Below are 16,110 nucleotides of genomic sequence, written 5' to 3' on the forward strand. Positions count from 1 at the left end.
ACAGTAACGCACATGTACATATAATACTATTGTGTCATAATATTATTCACCGATCTTATCGGCCGATGTCTTGGCGCAGGGCACACAAAAACTCGTTAAAAGTACCTACGTACACGAAATGTAAATTTTTTTCGACGGCAGTGCACGCGACACGATCGCATTCGTATACCTGTCGCCGTCGTCGTCTATGTGTTAAAAACCAAATAAATAAAGAACGAAATATGTGCGTCGTCTATATCATAATAATATATGCAATAATATTATAATGTCATATGGGTGTATGCGTATATTACGTGTATCGTATATGGCGCGATAGACGATCGCCACAAATCGATTATATACGAACCGATAATTTATACCTATAATACGCTATACCGTATAACGACGTGTGTAGGTAATAATAATACCTGTCCAGACAAAAACACGCTGAACTATACATTCATTTTATCGAACGTTGTAAGCAGTAGTAAGTGCCCATACACGGTATGGTTTAATATCGGCCACACAACGATGTGAAATAAAAAAATTATGTATACTTAAACAATATAATAAATACTATAAAAGCCGTCAAAACAATGTTAGGTATAACATCATTACAGTCATTTTTTAGAAGCGTATAATAATTATCAAAATAATATAGGTAGTACCTACCTATTTGACAATAATGTGAGAGTACTTCGTCGCCGATTTGTCTTCGTCACACAATTTTTTTAACAACCAAATAATAATGCGTTGCACTGCAGTGTGTTTCACTCACCGCAGTGTGTTCGTCTTCCGTCTTGCCGATTTGACTGTTATTTCTAAAACTAACATTTTAAAAGTATGAATTTTAATAGCGATAATTTATCTATTGTATTGAATTGTTATTATTCACAATTTATAGTTATGTAATATTTTTATTAAGTCTGTATAATTTATTTGAAACGACGCATCCTCTCATTTACAGATCGATTTATCTAAATATTGTCTCAAAACAATTTAAACAAATTTTTTTTTTTTTATTTTGAAAGTCAAATACAAAATCAAATAACAATAAGATATGAACCCGATAAGTCATACTCTAAAAAATATTAGGTATTCTCTATAGTTTTAGTAATAGGTGATTTTACTCTAAAATTACTCAAAATCATAAAAAAAACGATTTTAGGAGAACGAGTTTTATCTATGTCATGTGTGGGTGTAAGAGAAAAAACAATTATTGTGCTGACATTCTCTTAACTTAAACAATAATATAATTTAAATTACCGCACACATACACATATTCATATATATAGATAACAAAATTATACAAAAAAAAGTATAGGTATATTAGAAATTATGATAATAAAAAATAGTGATAAAGCACAATAAGTAAGAATTAATAATAATAATATAGTAATATAAACCAATGGTAAAAACCAAGAAAATTACAAATATTCAAAACATTAATTTAAACAACTAAATTTAAAGCCATATAAATATTCCGTCTGAATACATCGCGCGACATAAAAAAAAAACATTATCCGGTGTACCTACTGACAGTTCGCCAATGACAGTGCTCTGGAGAAAAACGAAGGGGTAGTATAATTGTTTTTATAATGCGGAGCAAGATTGAATAAGACCTTTTAATAAGTCATAATCATAAACGAACATAATATCTATAACAGTTTTCCTCAAGTCATAAAACGTAATCCTCAATCGAGCTATTAGCACGGTATACAAATAATATACGCTATAGGTACTCAATAGTATATCATAAAATTATTTATTATTATTTTTCATTTTTAAACAAAAAAATTGAAAATCTATGCTATTTAGACAAAACAAGGTTAGAGAAAATAAATCAAAAAATACGTGGTAAAATCTTAGATGAGGAAGACTATTAAGTGATAGAACCCTCTGTGATTGGATAGATAAAAAATAAAATAATATATTATTGATCAGTCGGTAAATAATTTCTACGACAAATAATTTGTTTTCTTCATTCATACAAAATATTCAATATTTTGCGGACTATCGTCTATTAATCTATAAATTACATAACAATGGTTCTTATAACTTAGACAATGTTTTTAAAACCAGTGAGTCTTATACATACGCCGTGCCGCGCCGCGGTCGTCGTGTTTTGAAAGATTTAAATTCTTTGTTTAACTATATAAACCAGTGTTGGCGAAATACTACCAATGTCTCTATTATATATACACATACATTTATTCGTACAATACAAAAATATGTATTGAATTAATAATGCTTTATTTTTTTTTTCAAATTCAATTTATATCACGAACAAAGTGCATACTATGATCTTATAGGCTGTTTATTATTTGAAATTTGACTCGAAAAATTAGTAGTTATTAATGGTAATGATGATAAAAGTTTATTAGATGAAAATCAATAAGAATGTATTTCATATTAAACTATGACTTTATGTTTTTACTAACCACATTTTCGCCGTCACATAATATTTCTTTTGTTCATAAAATCAAATCATTATATAGTTTTGAGAAGTATTTCTAAATGTATTGTTCATCTCGTATTAGATAAAAATTAATAACTATTGATACTTCTTATTATATATAAAATAATAGATTATGACTCACGCGGGGTTATCGTTTTTAATAATTGCGGACAATGCGTCTTATTCAGCAAGAGTACGGTTTTCGTTTTATTACGATTGACATTTTAGAGGCAAGGTTATACGATTATATAATTATTTTTATGACGAAAAAATCGATCATGTGGCATATCTAAGTCTAATGAAATAAAAACATAATAATACTCACATGATCCGTTGCCGGGTTATACAAGGTGTACAGGTCACACAAAATATAATTATAAGGAACTATAGGTGTAAGTATTATAATTACAAAACTTGTGTGAATTTACGAAAAAAAATTATACGTGTACAATACGCGTACGTAGTTTCATGCAGCTGGAGAACGACTAGATCATTATTGATTTTTCTTTTCTTACACCCTACCCAAATGACCACAATACACGTTTTTGGATTCTACGCAGCGCAGGAATTCGGTTATTCGACAGTGTCATCACAAAACCTATATTGTGTTAGTGCCGATACGATCTGTACACGGCTGCACACAGTGTGCAGTCCCTTTTTGTACGTTCGTTTTGTACCTACGTCTATGAACAATAATATAGTAATATAATAACAAAATACAAGGTCCACAATATAAGAATAATATGCCGAGCACGTTTTTCGTTACAGCTACGCATTATAATATTATTATAAACGTGTATATAAGCGCGAAAAAGGACAGTCCAGTCCTCTCTCGGTCGAGGCCGTTGCCACGATTACCTGCGCCCAAAGATCTTTGCTTTTATATATGCCGTACCGCCGCCGCAGCGTGGCCTATATTACCTTTTTTTTCCCCGTCGGTTTTCGTTTATAAAATATAGAACCCGGGCCACATTTCCCATATCTGCGCACGATATCTGAAGCTGTTCAGCTGCTGTCGTTATAAAATATTATCTTTGGCGTCCTTTTGTATATCGGCATCACCTCCGAGGCGGCGCGATACGATGTCGTTGCTATGCCTACGAGAGGAATTAATACACCGTGTACATCCCAGGACCGTATAAAATTTGATCCTCCGTCCGTTATTTGAACAGCGTGTCGTTGCTTTAGGACACGTTTGCAAACGAAACACAATATAATATAATATGGGGAGTAAACGTCCCCTTCACATAAAACCAGTATATCCCCGAGCGAATTTACAACGCTGAAAGCAAAATGTCCAACCCCTGGTCGGATTTACTGCCCTTTCCCCCCTTTATAGTTTATACAAATCACCGCCTGTTCGTTACAACGGCAGCTGTATCGAAATAATATATTATAGCGCATATACATGGTAGATGCAATATAACTAACCCGAGGGGTGAAGATTTCAAAAAGAATTATTTATTTTCACCCCAATGAATACATAGGCCATACATTTTATTATTTATTTATGTATACACGTAGAATTCGTCTTGGGTTAGGTTTATTTTTTGTTTTAGCAAACCTGTTTGGTGTTAATATGTCTTTATCATTATTTATACGCAATAATATTACCTAACACCACTTTAATGTGAAGCTATACCGATGTAATTAAAAATTATAAAGTTAGCGTTTTAAAATATTATTTGTATATTTTAATCAAAATTAGAAACTTAGGAATTATTTTACTGCAAAATTATTAATAGTGATTTTAATCTCTTGAAAATCCACACCGCAATATAAAAAATCTGTTCTAAGGCTAAAAACATCATAATTAACACCTATTTTTAATACCGATTAATTTTAATCTCTAAATGAATTATTGAAATAATTTTCTTTTCCAATCATGTATAGAATTAAATTAATATATTTTGGTAAAAAAAAAAAAATATATTATGAACCTGGTTTGTTAGTTATTATATTATTGTTAAGGGTTTTTTATGTAAACATTGTTATTAGCTTTTCACAGAAAATTAATTTATAGTTATGTTTTTTTTAAAGTATCTATTGATCTATTATCGTCTAATATAGCACGTAAAAATTTTATCGCCACGTCGCGCCCGACTAATATAATTGTTGGACAGCAAAAATATTACAAAAACATTTAAAAGGTAGGTTATCAATCTATCATCATGGCCAAGTTAAAATCATAAGTACAACTTGATTTGTAAATTCAAATTTTGGAGTATGTTATTAAAATGTGAAGAGAATGTGGGATGTTTCAAAATTGGAAACAAATGACGTTGTATATGGTACCTTCTGCTTAAAATTTTTATGAGTCTCATGTGATGAAAAGCTTAATAGAAATGACGCATTTGAACAAATGTTATCGAATATTTTAAAATATTGGTCTTCGACGTAGTATACCTTATTAGTATCGTAATCCTAAATTAAACTTACGCAATTGTTTACAATACTTGATCATTGTTTTTTTATTTTTATATAATTTTTAATAACTAATTAAAAATAAATATAATAATATATGAATGATATTTGCTTACGTTATTAAGATAGGGAGATGACATTACATTTTTGAAATTTTATTTTACACCATTGCACTATTTTATTTTTGTACTATGAGCCATAAAGTATTTCACGTTCAAAAATACTTAAAAAATACCCACAACCATTCACTAGTATATAAATGTCGGTCCAAGCCTAGACAGTCATAAATCCATCATCGTACAACAATGCGGCAACAATTATAATAATGAAATGAGAAAACGCATTTCATTTGATTTGGGGTTGCTATAACGACGCGCTAATCGAATAGGGGATGATCAAAGTGGCCGAAACCGGTTGGCGTGCACCTGCTCCGTCCTATCCTTTGTAGTGGCTATATTCGCAGCTACGAACGTCCTGCATTCACGCGAATTACCTTTTTACCCGCACAAAAAGAGTAATATGTTTGGCGGAGTTTCTTACAAAGTATTTGGGCGAGTATAATACCTGCACTATAAAAGATAGATAATAAAGATTAAATGAAAATATTATATACAATTAATAGAGAATTTAAGTTAAAGATTTAAAACTTAAAATTTCCATGAAAAATAGTTTAAAAAACAAACATATTTTTAAGCATTTAAATTATTTAAATTTTGTATTACATAAAAAAACATATTTTATCATACCCGGATTAGGTATCACGTAATATTTATATAATATTAATATATGTTTAATGAAATTTTATTTTTATTGCCTATATCCTATCTACTTATCAATTTTATTTCTACGATTATTCGTTTTTCATCTGTGAACCTATGTGTGTTTAGACGCTATCGGGATATTTCAGAAGTTATGTTTAAACCACAATTATGTACACTCGAAATAAATTACAGTAATTTTACATCAGTACAGTAAATATAATAGTATAATGTAATGAATAGGTGACTGTAACGTGTAAAAACAAAAACATATTGTACATGATACATAGATGCTTTGAGTAATGGTAATTATTTAAGCTATAGAGATATAGTCGTTTAACTTTAGGTCTTGTTATGGTGCCGTTGTTTTCGGACGGCCAACCACTTGTTATACTATTGGTTTAGTCAAAAGACTACGAGTGGGAAATTGACGTAAGTTCCTACACGTTAGTAGCAGGTAAAATATTATATACGTTAATTCATACATATGTGATGTGTAAGTTTCTATACGGTAAAAAAAGTAATTAAGTACGTTAGTTATTCCTACATGACGAATGAGTGAAGACATATACATAATAATATGTAAAAGAAATATACTAAATTTTTTTAATATATAAGTTATTGATGATTCTGTTTCAAAAAAATGAAAATATCATTATATATTTTATAAAATGCTGAAAAAGAAAATTTTATATATGAAAAACATTGTAGAGTACCTACCCAACAAACAAAATTATAACCAATACGATTATGTTAAATATTTAGGTTTCTGAAATAAACCACATAAATCATCATTTTTGTTTATTGTTTCATTATATTAAAATGTATGGCAGTACCTATTATATGATAAAATTGATATTAGATTGGTAACTTATAAATTATAATATTATAATAGAATAATAGTATTGTTATATTGTTATGGTAATGTATAGTAATATTGATTTATTATATAAAATAATATAGATAATAGACATAATATAGTACGCGGTTTAGGAACTTACATGTAGGTACCTAAGTACCTTTTTGCTGTGTAAAAATTTTTTATATGTACCTTATTCCATCGTGATATAGGAATTAACATATGTATGTTTTTATCTGCTAGGTCTCTTATACGAATTTACATTCGCCCCTAAGAGTTTGTTCCCACGTCGGATCCCAAACGGCTACCGTCTATTGTTTGCTGATTTCCAAACGGCTTCTGTTAAAAAAGGTCAATTCCTAAACGGCTCGAGTAGAACAAAAAAATTAAATTAAATCTCAGTCATGGCAGTATACCTACATTTTCAAAAGAACAAGAGTACATTATGAACATTATTGACAAATTTTCATAGAGTGAAATAACACGTATGGATTATATAAAAAAAATATGCCTAAAAAATTTACCAATGTATGATTTTCTTTTTATATTTCTATACATGCACTTTTTTCATTTTTTTAAGCTAAAATGTAATAATATTTTTATAAAAAATTCACAATAATATATGGTTTTTCTAAATAGTTTTTATAATTCACTTAATTTACACCAATACATGTTTAACCACATCTCTTTTGAGACAGTTTTAACTTTTAAGTCTATATGAAATGAAAATGAACTTATGTTGTAAAATACTGAAGCTGTTTGGAGCTATAAATAAAAAATAAAATGAATGCTATAGTATAAAGGTATAGGTATATATATATATATTTATGTAATAATATTTTTTCTCTTATACCAATAATAATAAGTCATAATAAATAATATATTAGAAAAGAACAAATTAATATGATATGAATTAACGACATTTTTAACGAATTGTATGAACATTTTATGAAATCAGGAGACTTTTAAATAATAATAAAAATTGATTATTCACACGCGTGTCAGCATATTCATCTGTCACAGAGTGCACTCTTATTAGAAAAATGAAAATTTCAATAATTTATTATTATATTATAACCGGTCGAGTCCAAATATCAATTTGCCACAACTGCGTGACAATATATTATATGAATTGGCAAAGTAAATTATCGTTCTCGTGTACGATACTATTATGTCTCACAGCCATTCTATAATATTATATTGTGTAAGTAAAAAATACTACACGTGAATCAGTATATTTATTTGACGTGCTTTATTTTCTTTATTATTAATAGGCATATGTGCACGCGTTTGCTATTATTAAATATAATGGGTATATATAGAGATCAAAATGCGGGAAATCTTTAATTTTACCAACATTTTCCAATTTTTTTTTATAATTAGTTATATTTTTTTTTTTTGAAATTTTAATCTATATCGGTAAGTATAGGTCCGTACGCGGAACGATGATTTTTCATTTTTATTTCGTGTCCTTTTGCTTCAACAATAAGCGGTGGACATATCAATCAAATACATATAGGTACGTGTCATCGGTAACGTATTTTTTTCCGTTTCATCGATTCATTTTGCGAGACCACAATATAGTCTATACAATGCTGCACGTTTCTCATATATACTCTACACTCTGTTTATTATTATTTATTATATTTTATTTTTTGTCGTGTTATATCATCGAGTGAACGAATCGAAAGAGCGTCCGCCGCGTGTGCGTGAGTGCGTTTTGACACGCGAGTTTCTTAACAGATTTCTTCGGTCCTCACCTCCCTCCCATACCATCCTCTTACCATATACCCGCCACCCGAATAACGTCTAAAATTTGGTATGTGAGTACGTTTAATTTATTTCGAAACGCTATACGACGGTCATCGGTCTGCTGTGACAACATCTGCACGTGTGCGTGTAGGACCGAAATATATGTTAAAAGCCTGTCCGAACGGAATAAGACGTGAAACAATTTTATACACACACATATACAATGATTATACTTTGGTGTGTGTGTATTATAATACTGTCATGTAGTTGATTGATGCTTTGATGCTGGGTCCGGAGTATTTCCAAAAAACTTCACCGATCGTTTAAACACACGGAATAATGTGGCGGCGTTGGTTTACCATATTTATCGTGTGTGTTTACTTACTGTGACAGACCTCTCTATCTGGGAACATATTTTGTCGATCATTATCCTAAATTTCCTAAATTGATCACGAGTTGGGTCCCGAAATATTTGATAAAAGAGAATAATTGAACTTGTTTAATTCTTTGAACGATTTATATTGTGTAATTTAATGTATTCTTTAATTTATTATTATTATTAAATTTAGATATTGTGTTAATTTTTATATAATATATATTATATATATATATATATATATATATGTATATTGTACGTTTAGGTATTAGGTATTTAATATGTATAGGTATAGGTATTTTCGCGATATCCAAACATACATATTTGATCTTTTTCAGTAATAGTTGTTTTCCCATTTATTATAGAACCTACGAGAGTAAAAAATACTCAACGACCGTCACAATAAAACAGCATATTATTATGTCTAATCTCTATGAGTTATCATTTTTTACTGTAACTAGCCCTATGACTAGCAGGCGTGGATCCAAGAGGGTGCCTCCCCCCCCCCCCGTAGACTCTGGTATACACTGTATGTATATCTGCATTGTTTTGTCGATAGCGTTTTTAGCGAAACTTTATTCAAGATGACCCCCCCTGTAAATATGTTCTGGATCCGCGCCTGATGCGACTAGTCACGTATAATTAAATTACACGCACGCATCTATTCATGATAATATGTATAGATATTATATTATAATGTTTGTTATTATTATTATCGCACGCGTGAGTACCGTTACGGTCGAAGACGTAATAATAAAACGTTATTTTTTATAATGTACCGTGTGGGGTACATATAAAAATAAACGATTAAAACAATTGTAATACAATTATCTATTGAAATATATTACGGTAGGTACTTAATAGATATTATTATAATGTACATATCGAAGCCACACTGTGAACATTTTTTTTTTCGTGAAGTGATAGAAACGTCTTTTTTACACTTTGTAGTATTCGTCATTCAAAGGTATTTCACGAAACGGTCACCTGCAGCTTTTCGGCTGCAACCCGTTTGCGCATATTCAAAATTGCTTATAATCAATAACGAGACATAACGACTCGTTTGCGCACAACGAAACATAATGTGACGTATTAAATTATATTAATCATCGCAGACTGCAGTAGAAATTATTAAATTTACGATAACAGTATAGTCGTAAATACTATATAAGCGTTTGTGTAGATTAGTGTAGGCCAACTTTTTGTAGTTTCTGAACCAATTTACACTTTTATAAAAACACTGGGGACCGTCAAAAGAAAACAGTTTAATGTGATGATTGGCGTTGATTTTTAGAAGACAATTTTTCAATATCATTGAGAGTAACTTGAAGTCTTTATAAAGTGTTTCAAATAAACAGACCTTGGAGCATTTTAAATTGTTCTCAGAGCTTAAGATAGAAAAGCACGGATTTTGATTTTTTTTTTGGTTCTGGCACAACGATCGTTTATTAAATGATTTTGGTTAATATATAATTTATAAAAAAAAAAAAAAACATTAATTGCAGAAACTTACAGAAACCATTATTCACTGTTTCATAAATTATCATTTCCTATATTAAAAAAAAAAAAAAAAAAAAAATATGTTTTTAAATATTTTTACAAATGTTATGCTTTTTTATACACAATTTTATTTCTTTTTTTATTAATGTTAATAAAAATTTTATGCTCTGTCAAATAGCTTGAAAATTTAATGTTAAATAAGGTTTTTAAAAATTGTTTATGCAGATATGTTATAATATGAAAAATATAAATGTACAATTTTTAACGGATATTTTTGTAAAAATCGGATATTCAAATAAATACTAACTTATTATAATTATATGCTATATTTAATGAGGTGTTTTGTTGTAATTCGAGTTATACAATTTGAAACTTTTTGTCAATGAGTTTTTTATAATTTTCTATGTACAATGTAATTTACAAAATATTTAGACGTATTTCATGTATACCTATAGTGAATTCGTAAGACAAGGTTTTTTAATCAAGTACACCCGCCGTCTGCGGTGATCGTGTTGTGTAGAATATTGTTTGCGCGATGTAACGCGATTTTTAGTTTTTGATTTTTGTGAATTCGCAAGGTCAAGGCAATGACAACGATATAAAAAATAAAAATCTCGTTAAAACATTGAATATTTCCCTTTGATAAAAACGCATGATTAAATGGTCTAAATGACATCGAATGAAATATACCAATAATATGACGTAAGTTGTGCACATTATAGGTATAAACTATAAACACATAATTTATCCAAAACTGTATTATATTGTCATGCTTTATGATAATAATGTGTACCGAGTTATTTTGGAAATAAATATACGATATAAAAGTAGATACCTACAATCAACAATAGTATATCTTTATTTACAAGTTGAATCTATTATTGTCTGACTCCTGTATTGTTTTGAAATATACTTAAAAATGATTTCTTTTATTATTTTAAGGATCTCTATGTACGGTAATTTGTTTTTAAATAATAAAATTAATAATATTTTTTTTAACTTGTTAGTTGTTTTTCCTAATTATTAAGGACAGTATTGGTTATAGTCCAAGGGTGCATAATATTAAACATAAAAAATATTAAATTTTAATATTTAAGTCACTTGTTACTTGGAATTTTCACCCAAAGTTAGTATAGGTACTAGATGATAGTTATAAGATCGAATATTCTCTTAAAAATACCTAATACACAAAAGTTATGAAAATATTAAATTCAATTAAAATAGGTAATGGTAATATGGTAATAGGTAATATTACTGATTTTGATATTGTTAGAATGTCATTTTTCTGGCAAATTTTATTTTTTAATATTATAATATTATGATTTTAACTAAATGGAAACATTATGATAATTTCAATATTAATTTATTAATATATTATTGTTATTTTGCTGTCTATATACTTCAATTGTGTTTATGGTCATATAATAGCAATATTATAATATGTATATTTCTACTGTAGCACTCTCTCTACTTACATACCAGAGATAAAATAGGAAATTTTTTTGTAATCGTTATTATTATTATTACTGTCATTGGCGCACAAATCATAAATATAAGTATACATATTGTAATTGTACCACGCACTACAGTACAGTGGCGTAATTGTGGGTGGGGGATAAAGGTGACACTTCAGAACTTGACCTTTTTGTGGGGGTGTAAAGATATCTTTTTGTCTTATTAATTTTGATGGATAAATTATATTCCCTCCCTCTCTAATTTTTACCCAGTTACGCCACTGTTATAAGGTAGAACGTAATGCGTCGGGTCTATACCGTGCTTAACGTCGTACGTATGTAGTGTAAGGCAACACATAATATACGGGTACGACGTCCTCTTAAATAATTGGTAAATAAATAATGGTGAAAACATTTACTAAAACAGGTGATGGATACTGCAAAACGATGATTTGTCTCAATCATCATTCCTGTACACTTCGCAACCCGGTAAGAAATATTTAACACCTAGGGCACAAAGCGGACATAAACGATGATTGATGATCATAGAAATTACCCAATATACAAAAGTTATAAAAATATTAAATTCAATTGAAATAATATTACTGATTTTAAAATTGTTAGACAGTGTTTAATAACTCGATTTGAACTGAATGGAAACATTATATAATAATTTCAATATTAATTTATTAATATATTGTTGTTATTTTGGTGTCTGATGGAAATTGATACAACAGGTGTATAAATGATATATTGTGATATCTGCAAAGCGTCAAGAATCCCATGAAAAATATTAGATGTAAAAATAAAACAAAACTTAAGATGAGCTTTCAACTCACATAACACAATAGAATAATATGGTATAGAAATGGGGTTATTGAAAAATCAATAATGTTTATTTTCCAATGAAAAATCATACGACTATTATCAGACGTATATGAATTAAATTTTTATAGATCACTATATTAAGTTTTACAAAACGCTATACTAATGTGTCATATAAAACACGTGAATCGGAAATCGACGATTTTGATTTTTATTACACGGAATTCGTGTAAAATTATAACTCCGCTCAGAATCAATAGGTATAGTGTAAAAAACACTCCCTGTTTTTTTGACCTTCTCACAACAGACACCGTTCGCGTTACACGCACCGCCCACATTTCGAGTAGGTACATCGACTACATCGTATAATATAGTATGATGATCAATAGTATACCTATACTTAAAATAATATATATAATATCGTTACGACGATATATCGCGCCCGACTAGGTTTTTCCGAGTGCAAATACAATTTTTTCGAAAAAACTAATAATCACTATTACACGCGTTACTATACACTGCATATTGAGTGCATTATTGTATACAATATTATACTCGAGCACACGTAAGTGTGTGTGTGCGTTCTACACGCGATTAAACACATAACTACAGGTATATTATTTACGCGCACGCGTATTCCACAAGCCATAACACGTCGTACCGATAATATTATTTTAAGTCATAATCATATTATAAACAATTAGGTACCTATGTAGATGGCCGACTTTGGTTTGTCTTTGAAGGTACAATCGCCATACTAAGTATGCCTAAACGACAATGTTTACATTTTTATGTGATAACAGTGTATTCGATAACAATAGAAATGCGTTTACAACTCGGTGGAAAATTATAATTCTTTTTGTCATCAATACTGATAGTGTTTTCACACAAAAATGTAAATGTTTCCGTTTAAGCAAATGACGGACTAACGTCGAAATTCTGTACAATGTTTGCGGTAATAGCAGTCGGCTATCTATGTATAGTTGTTTATATTATAACGATATACATGTCTACAAGGCAACACATAATATACGGGTACGATGTCCTCTTAAATAATTGGTACATAAATAATGGTGAAAACATATTTTACTAAAACAAGTAATGAATACTGCAAAACACGATGATTTGTCTCAATCATCATTCCCGTACACTTCGCGACCCGGTAAGAAATATTTAACACCTAGGCACCAAGTGGACAGAAACGATGATCGATGATCGATTCTCGTGACTTCATCGCGGAATGTCTACTCAATATAGACAGCGTATCGATTTACGTAAACCGTGTGATGGCTATATGTAAAAAGTGAAAATATAAGTTTTATAATATAAAATGATATGTACACATACACTCACACAGCGTCCGACACAGTATGTAGCGAACGCACTGAAAACAACGGCAATATATCAGTACGCGTTTTGCGATTGTTGTTTATGACGATCGTAATAATAACATATTATAATGTTATACTTATGCATTAATACAATTATTATCATTATTGTTATTTATAACGGCGTTACGTTCGAAGCACAAAAATAATGCTATTATTATAAATTTGTTTTATAGTACGTGTTAGAAAACGGCGTAATGGAAATTGAACTAGTGAAAGGATAAACAAAGTCAAACTTTGAAACGATGACAATAATAATACTGCATGGGTAGCGGATATAGGTATACTTCTTTAAATGAAACAACTGTACTAATTATTTTAAGGGCAATCAAGAATTATATCGAAAAGTAATAACATTTTTAACAATTTTTTTTTTTTACATTATCTTAAGTAATTAGGTACTTATTAAATACAACGATATCTATGAAAAAAAATTGTATGCTATTTTCTATATATTCTACTCATAATAACTAAAAATATGTAAATATGAAGTAATAATAAACTATTATAGTTTAAAATTTGATTTCAACATACCTTTTGATGTTTTCAGAAAATAAGACTGCAACGTGTACGTGACGTACGTGTTCAATACGTTGAAAATTGTGGTCCCAAGTAACAGTTTCTTGCAAAAAAATGCCGAACGTGTCTGCTACCTGTGTTTAAGCCTCCAAACAATTTTCAGAACGCTATGACCTGGAAAATAGTGATTTTTTTTTAGTGTATCAATATAATATTGATGTATATTACCTAATACTGGAAATGAAACTCGAGCAGTGTCGTCATACTACTTCACTATTAACCATTAGTATGAAACTACCGTTCCATCCTGCAATGTTATCACGGTATCTGTGTATTGATCGAATGTTTACCTTAGCCGGGTGTTGCGCGAGACCCGAAATAAATGAGAAAAGTTCTCCAAAATGAAAGGAGGGTGGGTTGAAAGTGGGAGTTTGCAGGCTGCTGCACGACATAGGGCGCAGACGATCCCGGGGATGTTTTGAACCACGCCCTCTTATAGTTTTATTCCTGCAACCCGGCGTTTTCAGATTACCAACTGTACACTTCTCTGAAAATCAATATAAACGAAAGAAAACTTTTAAAAAACCATTTTTCAAGTAGAAAAGTTCATAGAGATATATGTATAAATTTAATATATATATATAGGAAGGAACTAAATACCTAGCTATAATATATATATAGGTAAAATAATATACAGATTTATATGAAATGTTTGCCAGTGCTTATTATAAATCGAGAATAATTTAAATCAATTTATTACATAGGCGCACATAATAATATAAAGGCGGTTATCAAGCTGTTGTATATTATCTATATGATTATAAAGTTATATAACTCATTTGATTTTAAGTTAAATTTGAAATAGGAGTCTGTACAATTATAATTATAAAATATGTACCTATAATTGCATTATAAAATTTGTTTAATTAAATTTTATTTTATTTTTAAACACATAACATATAATATATATTATATATTATATGTATTGTTGTACTTAAATATTTCGTACTTGTATATTTTGATAAATTCATTTATATATATATATATATATATATATGACATAATATATGTATTATGTATGAATATTTATAATTTAAGATTATATTATAAAATATAGTTTATAAAAATTATGTTATCTAATAAGTAAACTGTTGTGAATAATTAATTATAGTTATTTTTTTGTATATTTATCTGCATTTTGATTATTGGTTAATTAATTGAAAGTGTTGTAACTATAACAAATACCTACCAGTTAATTTTAACTAACAAAATATTCTGCACACGTAACCAGTTACTGGAGTATTATTAACAAAATAAATAGGTACTGTAACGGTAACTGAAAATTGTATATCAACAATTACTAATTTAAGTATTATTAACAAAATTATTAGTTGTTAATAAGAGTAAATTTGTAAGTATAACAAAAATACCTTGAATCAATACAAACATGCTTTGTTATTAGTACAAAATGGTGTAGTGGCGTGTCGTACTAAATATTTAATCATCTTGCTACTACTAATTATTTTGTAAACATATCATGAAATGTATTTAGTTACAAGTGCCTAATATGTTATTCCTTCAACAATATATAATCAAAAAAAATCAATTTGTATACTTAACTAAACGGAATGTTGTCACAGAGGCAACTAAATTTCACAGTTATTAATATTATATTTTGGTTCTTCCTACAATACTTTTTTTTTCAGTGATATAATGATATATATAATATGTATCATTATTATGTACCTACCTATATAATTTCAAAAATATGTGTAACGTATAATATGATAACTGTCGTAGAATACTCAGCTTGTTATT

At 29.0% G+C, this 16,110-nt stretch overlaps 1 protein-coding gene across 6 annotated transcripts in view; it reads right to left on the bottom strand.

The window, feature by feature from the left end:
• The window catches only part of LOC114130531 (uncharacterized), a 40,354-nt gene that overhangs the window by 22,919 nt on the left and 1,325 nt on the right, over positions 1-16,110 (bottom strand). For 3 of the 6 annotated variants that reach the window (XM_050206256.1, XM_050206254.1, XM_050206255.1), the window contains 3 exons: positions 14,521-14,839; positions 14,308-14,466; positions 652-806 (listed from right to left, as the gene is read on the bottom strand). The gene's annotated coding sequence lies outside the window, so the exon portion shown is untranslated. Of the gene's footprint in view, positions 1-651; positions 807-2,762; positions 2,928-14,307; positions 14,467-14,520; positions 14,840-16,110 lie in introns of those variants that run through there. The other 3 variants (XM_050206257.1, XM_050206260.1, XM_050206258.1) reach the window with 3 other exon arrangements.

The sequence above is a fragment of the Aphis gossypii genome, chromosome X, assembly GCF_020184175.1.
Source record: "Aphis gossypii isolate Hap1 chromosome X, ASM2018417v2, whole genome shotgun sequence".
Taxonomy (NCBI): Eukaryota; Metazoa; Arthropoda; class Insecta; order Hemiptera; family Aphididae; genus Aphis; species Aphis gossypii.